The sequence below is a fragment of the Tupaia chinensis genome, unplaced genomic scaffold, assembly GCF_000334495.1.
Source record: "Tupaia chinensis unplaced genomic scaffold, TupChi_1.0 Scaffold000549_1, whole genome shotgun sequence".
In the NCBI taxonomy this organism is placed as follows: Eukaryota; Metazoa; Chordata; class Mammalia; order Scandentia; family Tupaiidae; genus Tupaia; species Tupaia belangeri.
In genome coordinates this window covers 5310480-5325734 of record NW_006160061.1, presented here as the reverse complement: position 1 = coordinate 5325734, position 15255 = coordinate 5310480, and the positions used below count along the sequence as shown (strand labels likewise).

At 43.9% G+C, this 15255-nt stretch overlaps 1 pseudogene; it reads right to left on the bottom strand.

Annotated features, from left to right (window-relative positions):
• Window positions 1-14028: 14028 nt before the first annotated feature.
• Window positions 14029-15255, bottom strand: part of LOC102494424 (lupus La protein homolog) — a 3484-nt pseudogene continuing 2257 nt past the window's right edge.

Genomic DNA, 15255 nt, shown 5'->3' with positions numbered 1-15255 from the left:
ATGTAGATTCATTTTATATTAAAGTTCAGAAGGGATTCTGAACTACCAGCCTCCCTTGAAGTCTCATTACTTATTAAAATGCCATTTCTATTCATATTCTCCAGGGGGGTTCCTGAGCCACTGAGGGAGTCCCGTCTTTTGGGGTGGAGAACATGCTATGGTCACCTGATGCTCCTGCTCCTTCTGGGAAGGGGCTGTGATCGCTGAGCAGAGGCCTGAGCGTTTCCTGCTACCATGAGATCTTCCTGGGCTGGAGGGCTGGGGGATTGGAAGAAGGCATTGTGGCATGACCAGACCCTTTGGAGGGTGCTATCTCTCTCAATAAATCATGCTTTTTTATCATAAATTTTAAAAAATTAATAAAAGAACAGACCATGATATGAATGACCTCTGAACTCATGTGACAGCTCCATTCTAAGCTCCACCGAGGGCAGGGTTAGGGTCTATTTTCTTCACTACTGAGTCTAACTTTGGGTTAGTGCTTGGGGTGGTATCCAGAATGTAGTAGGTGCTCAATTCATATTTCTTAAACGACTAGATTTCCATTTCCTAGAAATTTAAAAATAACTTTAAAATTTAAAATGTTTGTATTCCATGAATGAGAGAGACAGAGACAGGCAACCCCAGTAAGGCCTTTACACTTTAAACTTCATTCACCCTCAGCCTCAGGCAAGCCTGGTTCGTGGGCTCATGTGTGCCTGGTGTACTCAGGGAGGTCCCTGCAGGCCAATGAACCTTCCCCTGGGGGTCACCTCAGAGTGTTGCGTTTTACCACTGCGCCACCGTCCAGCCCCACTCCACAGAATGCCACCTTACTGTTCCAACTGCTATTAACTGTAATCTGGGTATTACTGGTGTTTAATGCAATTTGGACTTCAGCCATAGCTGGCATATACCAAGGATCAATTCATAAATCCCACCCTAATGTCAATTGCTGTTAGAGGTTCATTTTTATTTTCTACGGCTGCACTTGAAATGGACAGCATGGTGTAAGGGTTTTGCTGGACTGGCGTTTTTGGACGACAATGTAGATTCATTTTATATTAAAGTTCAGAAGGGATTCTGAACTACCAGCCTCCCTTGAAGTCTCATTACTTATTAAAATGCCATTTCTATTCATATTCTCTTTTTTTTTTTTCATGCCTCATTTTCAGTAACTATATCCTTTTTAACAGATCGAGGCATTTGAGAAGTAATTCATTCCCACAGAGGGTCTTTCGAGTCTCTGGGGGAAGTTGTGCTGGTGTGGGCTTAGGTTTGTGGGGCCGAGGGCACCCCGGGGCATGTTCTTTAGCCCCACTGTTCCCCTTCGACAGGGTATCCTGACAGAGTGAGCAGGCCTCTAGACAACAGTTTGTCATTTCTGTCACGATTTCCTTCTCGCAGCTTATGCAGCAGATTTTGTCTGGATCCAGAATTTGAAACTTGGTCAGTGGAGTGGCTTTGTGATTGAAGGTGACCTACTTTGCCTCTCTGTACTTGTTTTGTGTTTTCTAAACTGAGGGAGGCGCTGCCTGGTTCTCCAGCATTGCCATAGGGGCTGTGTAGGTGTGTTATTGTACTGATAGTTTGCCGGAGCTGTTGTAACGCAGTAATAACTGTTGACTTACACAGCAGAAACTGCTGACTCACACTTCTAGAGGCTGGTCTGGAATCCAGGTGGGCAGGGCTGTGCTCCTTTTAAAGGCACTAGGGAGGGATCTGTTCCAGGCCCTCTGGAACCTCCTAGGCCATGGCCGCGTAACTCATCTTCCCCAGATGTTCTCACTGCGTGTGTTTGTGTCAATTTACCCTTCCTGGACAGACACCAGTCACACTGGAGTAGGGCCGGGCTTACTCCAGTGGGACCTCATTTTAATGTCATCTGCAATGAACCTGTTTCCAAATAAAGTCCCAATCAGAGGTTTACGGGTAACAATTACAATACGTGCCTCTTTGGAGTGACACACTTCAACTCAGCGGTGTGCAAGGAGCTCAGATTAAATTCAGAGGTACGAAGTGGTAGGCTGTGCTACTTCTCTCAAGTTTTCTGTTTTTTGTTTGTTTGTTTGTTTTTGCCTTTGAGAATTCAATATATTAGAACCAGCAGGTGATGTGGTGGTTGGGGTGCTGAACTCCCACATGATTGACTGTGGTTCGAGACCTGGACCTGGTGGCTTGCTTTCTCACTTTCCCTCTCTCTCCCTCTCTCTTTCTCTGGTGAGCACATGTACCCTCTAGCAAATTTAAAAATAAGAATATTAATAATAAAAATAAAATTAAATAAATACTTTTAAAAATTCAGTATTAGGAAATGTTGACGAGGGACACACAGGTTTGCTGTGTGACTGAATTCATTTTCTGAGAGACAGATGTTAGCTTATGTGAAGTCTTGCTTTAAGTTACATTTTCATGTCAGGACCTTAGTAACCTCTAGGTCTTTTCCTAAATTCAGCTGCTACATGCCAAGGTGTCCGCATCTGGGCCTGGTGCTGTAAACAGATGGAGACGCAGCTGTCTGTGTCAGAGGACTGCTGGGCCTTGTTTGTTTTCTGGCTTTGAGATCCCAGATAGAAGATATGATAGAAGATCAAAGGCCTTTGTAATTACTTCCCCCACCCTTCTTGCTAATGCCTGCAGAGTTATTTGTATGGCTGTTGCAAGGACTGTTTCTAATTTCACCTCACATATAGACTTACATGTTGCCCTCTAATTGCCTTGAGCTCTTCATTTTCTTATTTCATATAATACCACCATTTTTTTTTTTTTGGAGTGGTTTTTGCTATAGGGCGCATGTGCTCGCCAGACAGACAGAGACAGACAGAGACAGAAAGCGAGAAATCACCCCCCAGGGGGGATGGCCATGCCGCAATCCCTTCTCCTTCATTCTCCTCTTGGGATCTTGGGAACGCACGCACACGCGCCCGGTATGAGTCTTAAGCCACCGGGTCTGGGACGCGAACCGCAGTCGACTACGTGGGAGTCCAGCAACATAGCCATTACGCTAACTGCTGGTCCCAATACCACCATTTTTGAGGTTGTCTCAAAAGTAGAAGTCAGTGATCTCTTGAAGTAGTAGTATAAAATTGTACTCACAAGTTTGATTAAACTTTTTCATCTTATTTTTATTATTTTACTTTGAGATTTTTTTTGCTATAAGATATGTGCACTTACCAGAGAGCCAGAGAGTCAGAAAGCAAGAAATCACCCCCCATGGGGGAAAGCCAACTGCAATCCCTTCTCCTCCATTCTCCTCTTTGGATTTTGGGCACTCATGTACATGTGCCTGGTCTGAGTTTTAAGCCATTGGTTCTGGGACTCAGCAGTTGACTGTGTGGGAGTCCAGCAACATAACCATTATGCCATCTGCTGGTCCCTATTTTTAGTTTTTGAAGTTTATTCTATGAATGAGGGACAGACAGACAATAGATAATACCCCCAACAGATTCTCAATGCTGCACTTAACCTTCGGCTCCAGCCAGCCTGGATCATGGGCACATGCACATCCATGTACTCACTGAGGTCTCTGGACTTGAACTGGTAGCCTTCTCATGTGGGTCTGCCTCTCAGAGCATTGCATTTTACTGCTGTGCTACCATCAGGCTCTTAATCAAACTTTTTACTGAAGCATAACATGCGTAGGGCAAAGTATACCTAAAATAATACAGTTCAATGCCTATTCGCACACTGAGCATGCCTGTGGAACTGGCACCCGAATCAAGACACAGAACTGTAGCACCTGGCAGTGACTCCCTCTGTCATGCAGCCTCTGTCACTAACCCCTCCCCACTATTCTGAATTTTTATCAGCATCATTTTATTTTATAGTTTTTGACTTGGTTTAAATTATACATACATATTTTAAAAATATATTTATCTTTTTAAAAATGAAAATATTGGGGCAGCAAATGGCATGGTGGTTAAGGTGCTGGACTCCATCATGGCCAACTGAGGTTTGAGTCCTGGACCTGGTGGCTTGAGAATCGAGCCAGATTTGTGTGCACATGGCCAAAGTCTCAGGAGGAGGACAGAAGAGAAGGGATTTGGGGGTAGCTACCCCTTTAGGGGGCTGAGTTTTTACCTTCCCTCTCACTGTCTCTCTTCAATGAGCACATGTGCCCTATCGCAAAAACCTAAAATGAATGAATGAATGAATAAATGAACAAATGAATAAATATTATATGGTGCATATCATGTACTTTTTGGTGTCTGACTTATTTTGGTCAACCTATTGTAGGTTTCGTCCATGTTGTTGACAAAACGATGGTTTATGCATTTCAACTGGTATTCCAAGGCAGATTTCCTAAGTTGATGAAAAATACTTTCTTCTGTAGATTACTGGGTAGGTAATACTGGAATCACTTTCTAAATGGTTTTTCATGCTTCTGTTTTCACATATGTGCATGTAAGTCAGTTGCTGCATTTGAAAATTGGAATGTCTGCTTAACATCTTTGACGTTTGATGTCTCCCATCTCCATTTATCCTACCCTCACAGGGTATTCGAAGCTTACTTTTCCCCCTGGTAACTATCTGCAGTGACTTTGAGGAGGGAAATGTCTGTTCTAGTCTTCTGGATTCTCTAACAGTTCCATGTGAAAAAGAGAGATGTGAGCAATGGCAAGAGGGCCGATTAGGGATGCCCAGGGAGGAACAACTGGATGGGGCTATATATCTTTGCGTCTCTGGCTTTGATTGCTGTGGGAGACAGAACCCACATCAGGAGGCAAGCTGTGATTTTGACTGGGAAACATTCTTTTGCATGATAAATGGTTATGGATGCCTAGACACAAGTCAGAATTTAAGGGGGGATTTGCATTCATGGTTTTTAGGAGAGAAATAGTGGCTCTCTCCCCACTCCCAGTACTTTTCCTAGTTTTTCACTCAAAGATGACTTAGCCTTCTGAATGTTAATTATATTACATCCCCCTCCCTTTGCCTACGATGACTGTTTCATGCAGTACTTTATAGTAGCATTTAATGACAATATGGTAAAGATGAACCCCATCTGGAAATTCAGGAATTATAATGCATGTGAGGCACTTAGAACTGTCTGGCACATAGTAAATATTTAAGAACTATGATTCTTCTTTTTGTTGTTTGAAATTATTTGGGACTTTTCTTGTGTCCGCAGAAGGCCCAGGTTGGGTGGATCTCCATCACGTGGTTAGTAATTGCCATGTAGCAAGGCAACCCGGAACGCTTGTCTGCTGAGCCTGGCTGAAGACAGCCATAATTCAGGTCTCCCTTTCCACCCCATCGCCTGCAGGAAATAGGAATTCAGGGTGTGGAACAGCTTTCTCACTGCCCGCCTGGCTGCACCTGGGTGTGCCTCATAAAGGAAACCCAATGCCAGCCCATGGAGCAGATGTTCCTGCTGTCAGCAAAGCCAATGCGGAAACCCATGTCTCCAGGCTACAGTCTGGAGACACTGGGTAGAGTACCCTTGAATGGCACAGTGGGTCATAACCGCCGAGCAGTTACCATGAAAGAATGCACTTCCTGCACGTCGTGGCTGTGCGCCGCACCAGCAAACAGCATTTTGCTATCTGTGCTCTTTTTCTGGTTTCAGACCTCGTAACTTTCCATCCTTAAATATATCTGAGAATAAGGATCTTTTCCCTAATTGTCACATATAATCTTACACCTGAGAAAATTAGTAGATTGTTTTATCTTCCAATGTGATGCATTTAAAATTTTCCCTGCTTATTTGAGATATTTTAAAAAATTGCCAGAGGGTATGTGCATTTGCCAGAGAGAGAGAGAGAGAGAGAGAGAGAGAGAGAAAGAAAAAGAGAGAAAGCGCCTTCCCCCATGGGGCGTGGTCATGTTGTGATTCTTTGTCTTCCATTTCTCCTAGTCAGGACTGCAGGCACACCTGCCCACATGTCCTTTGTGTTTTTCAACCCAACTGGGACAAAACTTAGATTATGATAGGCCATGGGGAATCCAGTGCCCCGTGCACAGAACTTAACCACTGTGCTAGGGGGCTGGCCCTCAAAACACGTTTGATAGTTTTAGTCTTACGTTTTCCTGACACAAAGGCTGAATCAAGGCTTATGCGTTGTATTTGGTTCTTACGCCTCTTTAGTCTGTTTAATCTGTAAAGCTTCCACACCCTGTACTTGTTGCTTTTTGGAGATTTTAGATTAGTTTTCTCAAAGAATGGCCCATATCATGGCTTTCTTGATGTTGTTTTCACTTCTTATTTACCTAGTCCTCTATCCTATATGTTTTCTGTAACCTGGAAGTTAGGTTTGAAGTAGATTCCCGCTAAACACTTTCACTAAAACTACTTCTTAGGTAATGCTGTGAGCTTTTTATTCCATGATGTCCTGCTGCCCCAGTGGTATTGATACCAAACTGCTGCATTTTATTTCTTTCTTCATGCATGCATGCTGTAAAGTGCATGCATCTGCCAGAGACAGGGACAGAGAGAGCGAGAAGGCAAGTGAGAAAGCATCCCTCAAGAGAGAGAGACATGCCACAGTTCTCCTCCATTCTCCTCTTGGGATTTTGGGCGTTATGCACATGTGCAGTGTGATTTTCAAGCTGCCAGGCCAGGACTGAAACCAGGCAGATGGCCATGTGAGATCCAGCTGCCTCAACTTCCTATCTGTTGGCCCAAACTGCTAGTTCTTTTCACTGTAAAAATAAGAGTTTTCCTTTGTAATCAGTAAGAGTTTGTGGGATGATATTTGGTAAAGTTCAAATATGCTGTCCAACTACTTTTCAACTTAGGTTTTTTTGGAGTTTATTTCTTCCATGTGAGAGAGAGAGAGAGAGAGAAAGAGAGAGAGAGAGAGAGAGATGGCACCCCCAACAGGGTCTTCATGCGGTCTTAGCCAGCCCGGATCATGAGCACATGTGTGGAAGCCCAGCATGCACAGGGAGATCCTAGGATGCAAACCTAGTACCTTCTCATGTGTGTTCAGTTTCATTAGCACTGCATCACCACCCAGCCAGCCCCTCAATAGGCTTTTAAAACTTCCTTTCATACTCGCCTGAAACAGCTATCCTTTCAGAGTTGTAAGTGATGTAAGTGAATAATTTTTCCATTCCTCCTACCTTGAGTGGCTGGCATTCTTCTATAAAAATAAGTGTTTTCCTCATTCATCGTCTCTCTGAGTATCACTGTGTATTTATGATTTCTCTTGTTTAATATGATACAGTCAATTACAGTCATTATTGTTTTTGACTCTGTACTTGTTTTTCAAGTTGAGCTCTGTGACTGACGGCTCCTCGTTTCCTGGCATCACCAGATTCTCTAGGCTCATCTTGTACTGTTTCCTTCCTAGACCCGGAATCAGTTCTTACTCCAAGGATCCTGGCTCCTTTCTTGGAGAATGCATTTAGAAGGATCCCGAGTCTGTATGCCAGGTGGACTGGGTGCTGGTGGGACTCATTTTAGGTTTGTTCAATGGAAAGACCCAGGAAATCTATTTTTAAGAGTTTCAAGCTCATTCATGTTTTTATTTAATTTTTTAATTTTAAGCTTTTATGCTATAGGACATGTGTGCTCACCAGAGAGAGACAGAGACCAGAGACAGAGAGAGGAAGGGGAAAGTCACCCCTTGGGGGGATGGCCATACCTCAGTCCTTTCTCTTCATTTATCCTCTTGGGATTTGTTGTTGTTGCTGTTGTTTTGTAGAGGTCTTTGCCTTAGGGTATGTACACTCACTGAGAGAAAGAGAGTAAGAGGGAAAATGAGAAATCATCCCCCCCCCACCCCCCAGGGAATGGCCATACTGAAATCCCTTCTCCTCCATTTTTCTCTTGGAATCCTATGCACATGTGCTCTACCTGAGTTTCAAGCGTCCAGAGGGTTCAGGACTTGAATTGCTGTCGGTCATGTGAGAGTCCAGTGACATAACCACTATGCCATCTGCTGATCGTTCTCCTCTTGGGATTTTCAGCACACATGCCTGGTGTGATTGTCAGACCTCTAGGTCCAAGACTTGAACCACAGTCAAACATGTGGAAGTCTAGTACCATAACCACCACGCCACCTGCTGCCCCAAGCTCATTTGAATTTTAAAACCTAAAATTTTCAGAAAAACATTCAGGTTGATAAGAATATTCTATCAATCATCGATGTTATGGGGGTTGTCCTTCCGGGATCTTCTCCTGTTTTGTCTGCCTTTCCCATAGGCTAAACATCCTTGGCCTGCCTTGAGTTTCCATTGTTTATTCATTTTGCCTCATAGTTGTAGAGTTAAGGCTTTTTAAGAATGGGACCGGCAGGTGCCATAGTTTTTCTTTTTTGTTTTCAGAGAGATTTTTGCTATGATATGCTCACCAGAGAGACAGAAAGTGAGAAATCACCCTCCTGGGAGGTGGGGGGAGGATGGCTTTGCCATAATCTGCTCTCCTGCATTTTTTTCTAGGAATTTTGGGCATACATACACACGTACTCAGTGTGAATTTTGAACCACTGGGATGGGGACATGAACTGTGGTCAACTCCATGGGAGTCCAGTGATGTAATCATTCCACCATCTGCTAGTCCCAGAATTCTTGGTTCTTAAAGTCATGAATTAGTGTTAGTGACTAAAAGAGTGTCTGTAGGCAGACAAAGAAACCAACCCTGGGTGAAGTACCGACTAGACTTCAAGGGTAGGAATGCAGAGCAACAGTAACGCCCCTTCACAGTTAGTGTGTGCCAGGCAGTGTTTCTAGCACTGTGTAGCCATTGACTCATTTCATCCTCCCAGCAGCCTTATGACTTGTGGGCCGATGGATCATCCTCCATGCCGATGAGGAAACCGAGCCACCATGAAGTTGTGAGTTACCCAGTTACATATCTTAGACCTGCCAGGCTGGGTTGCGCCAAGCACTCTGTGCAGTTCATATGCTCACCTACTCTACATTAGAGCCCTCAGAGTCAACAGTGCCTTTCTAGGGCCCATTATTGATCTCTTCATGTGCCAGGTCCACTCGGCAACATATCTGTTCACTCAGAGTTGGCTGCAAAGCCTAAATAGAGGGAATCCAAACCGGAGACTCAGAAGAGATGAAGGGGGGACCAGCAGTTAGCGTAATGGCTATGTCGCTGAACTCCCATGTAGTCGACCACAGTTCGAGTCCCGGACCCAGTCATGTGAAAGTCCAGTGACATAACCACTATGCCATCTGCTGATCCTTCTCCTCTTGGGATTTTCAGCACACATGCACACAGTAAAACATGTGGAAGTCTAGTACCACACATGCATGCGTGCGTGCCCAAGATCCCGAGAGGAGAATGGAGGAGAAGGGATTGCAGTGTGGCCATCCCCCGTGGGGGGTGATTTCTCGTTTTCTGTCTCTCTGTCTCTCTCTGTCTTTTTGGCGAGCGCATGCACCCTATAGCAAAAACCTCTCCCCTCCCCCCCCAAAAAAAGAAGAGATGAAGGGTAGTCTTTGGCTCCCTGCTACCACCGGATGAGGAAAGATGGCTTGACAATTGTTTGTGAGGTCAGCAAGTGGCGTGGTGGTTAAGGTGCTGGACTCCCACATGGCTGACTGCAGTTCTAGTCTCAGACCTGGCAGCTTGCTTTCTCACTCTCTCTCTCTCTCTGTCTCTCTCTGGTGAGTATATGTGCCATATAGTGAATTAGAAAAATGCAATAATAATAGAGGGAGATAAAATAAATAATTCTTCAAAAAAGAATTGTTTGTTTTCTTCCAATTTTTTGTTTGTTTGTTTAGAGAAAAACACATGCTTGACAGGGTTCTATCATCCTGTGATGCTGCAGTCCCCTTTCCCCAGTTGTCTGGCCCATCAGGATTTGGGGCACCTGCACATATGCCAGGTATGTTTTTAGGCCAGCCCTGGGATTTAACCGTGTGGTTGGCCACCCCCAGCACAGCAGTCCTGTACCCTATGAACTGCACCGTCTAAGCTGGGTTGTTAATTGACAAGTTCTGTCTGTCTAAGAACAGAGCTGTTTAATTTCTTAATTATTGGCAATTGATTTAAACACTGGTTATGGTTAAAAATATTTAAAATGATCCAGCAATGGGGATGGGGATGTGGGAAGTTAAGTCCTTTTTTTTATTTTTGAAAGAGAGGTTTTTGCTATAGGGTGCCTGTGCTTGTCAGAGAGACACGAGAGAGAGAGAGAGAGAAAGTGAGAAATCACTCCCCAGGGGGGTTGGCCATGCTGCAGTCCCTTCCCCTCTATTTTCCTCTCAGGATTTTGGGCACATGTGCACATGTGCCTGGTGTGAATTTGAAGCTGCCAGGTCCAGGACTCAAACCATGGTTGACTACATGGAAGTCCAGCGATGTAACCATTAAACCCTCTGCTGGTCTGGGAATTAAGTCTTTTTAAAAATGGGCCAGCAGTTGGCATAGTGGTTAAGACACTGGACTCCCACATGGCCTACCATGTTTCACGTCCTGGGCCCAGAGGCTTGAAAACCACACCAGACGCATGTGCATGTATATCCAGAATCCCAGGAGAAGACTGGAGGAGAAGAGATTGGAACATGGCCATCTCCCTGGGGGGCAGGGGGTAGGTTACTTATCACTTTCTCTTTCTATGTCTCTCTCCAGTGAGCACACACACCTTATGCCAAAAACCTTTTAAAATAAATAAATAAATGAAAGAAAGAAACAACTTTTGGGCCAGCCCATGGCATGGTAGTTATGGTGGCTGGATCCCATGTGGTCCACTATACAACTGGAGTCCTGGGCCTCATGGCTTGCAAAACACACCAGGCATGTGTTTGTTTGTGTCCCAAATCCTGAAAGGCAAAATGGAGTGGTGCAGTCATCCATGATAGGGGGGGGGGGTTGGTGCATTCTCACTTTCCCTCTCCAGTCTCTCAGGTGGGCAAACGTGCTCTCTGGAAAACTGAAAAATAAAGAAGAAGGACCAATTTTATTTGAGTTGGTTATGAAACTGTAAACTTAAGAGGAGAGTTGGTACTAGCTGAACATTGCTAGAGCAGAGGAGAATCCACCTGGTAACTTTTATGTAGCGGTAACTTTTCTTAAATGTTTTGTGATTTGGAGCATTTTCTTTTCTCCAACTTCTCTGGCACTAATGTGGAAAAAAGAATGATCAAAGACTGGTGGGAGGAGATGGAAAGGCAGCCCTCTGCTCAGCCCTTAGCTCAGAAGGCTAATTGGCAAGGACTTGGATTACCCACAAGAGGAAGTTAGGCTGTCAGTGGTCTTGGCTAATGTGGGCAGTGGGAGGAAGGGCCATTAAAAACAACTCCATCAAAACATCCAAATCCGGAATGTTGCCAGAAAGCTAGTGTCGGGCTGAGGGCCTCTGCTTTCCATGCATGAGTGCACCTCATGTGGAATGTTTTGACCAGGGTGTAGGAGGACCATTTTTTTTCCTTCTGATTTCAATTGTTTCCAGAATGTACTCCCATGTTCCTATACACACACAGACTTCTGCAATGCGAATCTTACCCAGTGGACACAGCCTACTCATATGCACACATTTTATAATAACAAGACTGAAGGAGGCTACATCAAGAAAATAGAAATCAGCCATCCTTCTTCCCCTGATAAGAAAGGCAAGGAGAGAAGTGGGCCATGGGAGTAGGGCTTGGGAAGAGTGGACTTCTTTTCTTGTAGCCTTCACCTTCCCAGTCCCCACTCTGAGTCCCCAGGCTCAGGAAGGGAAAAGGAGTCACAGGAAATGGAGTAATCATTGTGCCATGAGCTTCATGGTGTGAAGTGACTCATTTAAAATGTGGTGTTCCTTTCAGTCCTTTCTTTTTCTCCATCTTACCGCAAAGTGTCAACCCTCCCTTCAGCGCTAGGACAAGAGGAAAGGAAGAGTATACCATCCTAAGGGAAGTGTCGTTGAAAGAGGATTGCTTCTCTTTTTAAATTAGTTTTAATTGCTGGAAGGTACAAGCACTTGCCAGAGAGAAGGAGAGATACGGAGAAAGCACCCCCCCGATGAGATGTGGTTACCCCGAACCCCTTCTCTGTTTCTCCATCCTGTGAGGATTTGGGGCCTGCACACATATGTGCTTAGCCTGTTTTTCAAGTTGCCAGGGATAGGATTTGAGCCACAGTTGCTCATGTGGGCTCTCGCTCCCTTATCACTAGACTATGAGGCCAGCCCTCCTCTTTTTAAATGGGGAAGGTGTATTAGTTTGCAGGAGCTACCTAGCAAAAGAGCACAGACTAGATGGCTTTAACAACAGAACTTTATTTTTTACAGTTCTGGAGGCTGGTGATCCAAGATCTAGTGTTTTCCGGATTGGTTTCCTGTGAGGCCCATGAGGAAAGGAAGTGTTCCAGGTCTTTCTCCTTGGCTTGTTAATGGCCAACTTTTCCTGTGTCTTCTCATCATCTCGTGTCTGTAACCACCCATACCATCCATGTTCAATTTTTTTTTTTTTTTAATTTCCAGAAGGTGCATGTGGCCTCAGGGGTGGAGGGCTGGGGGAGAAATCACCTCTTCAATGAGGCATAGTCATGCTCATTTCACCATCCCATCAGGAAGCTGGGCATGCATGCGTGCTTGGTGTGTTTTACAAATCACTGGGCCAGAACTCAAACTACAGATGGCCATGTGGGGTTGATCTCCCTCTGCACAAGGTTTAATCACAGCACTATGGGGATGACACTCAATTTCCTCTTCTTTTAAGGACACTTATCATATTAGACTAAAGCCTACCCTAATGATTTCGACTTATTTACCTCTTTAAAGATTGTCTTTAAATACAGTCATGTTCTGAGGTACTTTTTGGCTAGGATTTCAACATGAATTTGAAGGGTAAGAATTTAGCCCATAATGGAGATTTAGAGACACATTCTCTAATTTGTTTTGAATATTAGAAATTATTATTTGTAACTTAGATTGCAAATGCTGGCTGATGTGTAGCATATCGTCTCTCTTCTCCTGACAAAAAAATACATAGTTCAGTTAAGGTGTGATCTACAATAACTGAGTCAAATGAGAGAAAAGTATTTATAAGTGTGCCTTCCGCAAGTTTTTGAAGTTTTTAGGTATGTAAATAGAGAAGTCAGTTGTTATGACATATACTATTCTTTTTTTAATTTTTAAGAAGAATTAGTTTATTTAACTTTATTCATTTATTTATTTATTTTAATTTGACCAGAGAGGGACAGAGAGAGAGGGAAAGTGAGAAAGCAAGCTGCCAGGTTCAGAACTTGAACCATGATCAGGCATGTAGGAGTCCAGCGCCCTTAACCACTACACCACCTGCCGGCCCCTGTACTATCTTTAATAGCTACAATATTCTGTACTTCTCTGACAAGCAGATTGGGTGTTTATGGTACAAGTTCTCCCTATCTGTAGAGCCTTGCCAGAGTTTGGCTTGCCTGCTAACAGGTGTTCATGGTTACTTGGTTGCAGCTAGCAGAATTAAGACCTGTACCCAAAGGAAATTCTATACCTCTCTATCTAGTATCACCTGTATCTGAATCACATGTGATGCTTTTAAAAAAATGTTCATCTCTGGGCTCTATACCGTATCTATTGAATCAGAGTCTTTGGAAACAGAGCCTAGGAATTTGCATTTTAAACATGGACCTCAGGAGATTCTTGGCAAATGGAATTTGAAAATTACCACTTTATTGGTAGGGCCTGCAGTTGTTTGCCACCATTACGTGGGAATGGCCATTTCACACTTCTCCTTGCAGGTAAATAATGCAGTGCTCCAGTTTCTCTTCCCTCTTCTCTCTCATCCACATTCTGCCTATACAGGAGCAGAGCTCGCGCTCCTCCCTGCATGTCCCTAGCTACCATCTTTGGAATTATTATATTCTCTGTGGGTGTTAAGTATCTCTTTTTGTTGTTGTTGTTCTTTTATATAGTGTATATTTTATTAGTTTGTGCTAATACGTTCTCATATTACAAAAGCAATTTAGCAGAAGAGTCTTCCTGTTGATATTTGAATCATCTGAATAATACAAATAGAACTATGCATTTTTAAAAAATTCTCATGAGGCTAACAAAACAAAACGAAAAGTCCAGTTAAACAATAAAAAATGTTTTGTTCTTACAGGTGGACGTTGCAGCGGACCTAATTCGGTTTTCTTTTTAAAACACTTCAAAGACGCAAGGCAGCTTAAACCTAAATAAAATGAATAAAAAAATGTGTTCACTAAACTCCTGGTCTCCACCCCACTTTATGTTTTCTGTTGTTTTGATGCAGGTTCTTTCGTGGCTGTTTCTTCTCTTGCTCTTTTCACTGGTCGAGGTGGCTCATATTCATCAAATCATCATCACTATCCAATTGGTTTTTCTCGCCCTGAAACTGTACTTTTCCTTCAGCACACCCAGGCTCAGCAGCCTTTTTTCCTTTTCCTTTAAATTTGTGACCTTGTGACTTCCATTTGTTTAGGGATTCTCGCTGATCTTCTCTGATTTTCTTCCATGGTGTTTTTTCTACCTCTCCTAGTATTTCCCAAGTGACTGCTTTGTTCCTTAATTGTAGGTTACTGTTATTTGCATCTTTGGCTTTTTCTAGGGTTTTCTTGGCTTTTTTCTTTAAATAGAATTGTGTCCTCTTTCGCTCCTCTGATAAAGTCTATCCATTTTATTTCACCATGATTTGAGAAAAGGATGTGCAAATCTTCTCTACAGGTCTGATCATCTAAGTCACCTGGAAATTTCAGCAAGCATCTTATCTTTTCTTCTAGAGATTTCATTTCAGCATCTTTTGCTAACTTCTGTTTTTCTTCTTGATCTCCTGAAAGCTGGGAGTGGTGGCAGTGGTGGCGGTGGTGATGTGAACCTGTTGTCCCAGCTACTCAGGATACTGAGGCAGGAGGATTGTAAGTTTGCGGCCAGCATGGGGCACGTGAGGGATGTAGTAAGGTCCTGTCTGAAAGAGCTGGGCGTGGTGGACGCACCTGTTGTCCCAGTAACTCTGAAGTCTTAGGTGGGACGATCTCAACATAGTGAGACCTTGTCCTGGAAGTCGGGCGCATTGGCGGTGGTGGTGGTGGTGGTGGTGGTGATGGTGGACCTGCAGTCCCAGCTACTCAGTAGGCTGAGGTAGGAGGATTGCGAGTTCGTGGCCAGTGTGGGGCACATGGGGAATATAGTGAGGCCCTGTCTGAAAGTGCTGGCCCGGGCCAGGCAGGGTGGCGCACGCCTGTAGTTCCAGCGATTCGGGAAGCTGAGGTAAGAGGATCGTGATATAGTGTGACCTTGTCGTTTAGGTCCTAATTTTGCTTCTATTTTATGCTGTCTTCTTTCTGCATTTTTTTTTTTTTTTTTTTCAAAGTAATCTTCCTTGAAAAGTATTAACATCTCTGTGCTTTTGTACTTCTGACCCGGGGTCTCTACA